Below are 1,848 nucleotides of genomic sequence, written 5' to 3' on the forward strand. Positions count from 1 at the left end.
TTTTCTTCAAAAAGAAATTCCAAGGTGAAAATAGAGGGATCGTTATCTTTTAGCGTGCAACGGATGTCGGTCAGATGCCTGAGAATTGGTTCATCGTACTCCTGAGTCATCTCGGCCAACATGTCGACGTTTTTTATGACTGTTAACCAAAAGAAAGGCACCCCTTTTATCTTGCTCTCGTCTACAGGAGGAAGAAGTTGCTTGACAGGTTTTGCTTTCTCGTCTGCATCATCTTCTTTCTTCTCTGGTGGTTGTGTAGGGTTATCCGTTGCAGCGGGTGCCTGCTTATTAGCAACCGCAGCGAGGGCCTCGACTTTCCCCAGATCGGGATTGGGATCTTCATTGAGTATATCGTCGTGAGGCCAGTCACACTGTTCGTCACTCGGCTCGTGTACACCGTTTATGATATCCCGCCTCAGCTCGTAGAATTTCGCGTACCTATGCGCAAAGTTACATTCGATTTGGTGCAGCTCGCGATAGAAATCCGCTTCAATCTTGGACGTTTCAAACTGCAGCTTCTTCAGGGCCTTGATCCTCTGCTTCACGGGTTTTGAAAGGTTCTGCAGGTAGTTCATCTGGGTCGTAAAATCAGCCCAGCCCGAAGAAGGGGGAACTGTTGTTGTTCCATGATGGAAACCACCGACAGAGCCGCCAGTCTGCGTCACAGTGTTGTTGTTATTGTTGTTGCTCTCCATCTGCTGAGAGTTGTCGGAAGGACTGTCTTCTTTTTTTACTAAACCGGCCTCGACATCGATTTTGGTGTTACTCTCCGGGCCCTTATCGTCGGCCATGCTGATGATGGCTCTCTCTCTCTCTCTCTCTCTCTCTCTCTCTCTCTCTCTCTCTCAGGCTCTTTAAAGAAAAAATTATTACTCCGTCAGATTTTCGTTTCTGAGATACACACTCTAGATATATATTGGCCAACAGTCTTAATAAATAAATAAAACACAACCGTTAGCTACAAGGCTGGTAAGCTACAAAGCTAGTCCGTAGAAGAGGGATACTAATGAAATAGAGTGGTGTTTTCGAAAAGAAAAAAAATCTCCAACGTTTTTAGTAGTACATTTTATAAAGCTTTATAGGAAATCCAAGGGCAGTTAATTTGTAACTTGGGAGTTAACTGCCCTTGGTTTTATGCGTTGTATAAAACACGTGACCAGCAAACTATATTTTGTTAGAAAAAAATCAATAACGCACTAATTAAATACCTGTTGCTTGTTACTTCAATTCATTTTTTTTTAGTTTTATTATATCTAAATTGAATGATATGCAAATACGTTGATTCAATTTTTATCAATAAAACCTGAAAACTTAGCAAAGAGATATTTTATCTATTGATTTTAACTATTATTAATGCATTTTTATGGCGCATCTTTTTGTAGAATTTACGTTTCAATCACTTTATGCCTCTCTTTCTCTAATGTTGACAACTGAGATTTAAAAAAACCCGCTAGATCAGAGAAAAGAAATCTCCAGAAAATCGCTAGATTTTTAACTTTTGCCGTCTGAAATTTTCAAAAACCGCTAATTTGCAACCAAAAAAAATCTAAAAAAAAAAAAAAATGAAAACAAAAACATATTTTAACTTCCTACCCTACATAAAAATATTATGAATATACAAAATATTCCGTGTTTTCTCACTATATAGTTTTGGAATTATATTGAAAGGGTTAGCTCCCCAGAAGTTTTCCAAATGTTATAAGATAGTTTTATTTGTTTTTCGGAGAGGGTATATTTTGTTTTAACAAGAGACACATCATAAAATCAAACAATGTTTAAATAAAAGTTAAATTGAAATATATTACAAATTAAGGTACTTGTACAGTTTAATCAAAGCATTAAAAATGA

General features: G+C 37.4%; 1 pseudogene across 1 annotated transcript in view; it reads right to left on the reverse strand.

Annotated features, from left to right (window-relative positions):
* LOC145297703 (nucleosome assembly protein 1-like 4 pseudogene) overlaps window positions 1–1,570 on the reverse strand; it is a 4,179-nt pseudogene extending 2,609 nt beyond the window's left edge. Inside the window, exon 1 of the transcript XR_013870311.1 lies at window positions 1–1,570. This exon is cut by the window's left edge and continues 2,609 nt beyond it. The product of XR_013870311.1 is annotated as a nucleosome assembly protein 1-like 4 pseudogene (transcript).
* Window positions 1,571–1,848: the final 278 nt, after the last annotated feature.

This window comes from Euprymna scolopes, chromosome 18 (assembly GCF_053919585.1).
Source record: "Euprymna scolopes isolate OS-2025 chromosome 18, ASM5391958v1, whole genome shotgun sequence".
Taxonomy (NCBI): Eukaryota; Metazoa; Mollusca; class Cephalopoda; order Sepiida; family Sepiolidae; genus Euprymna; species Euprymna scolopes.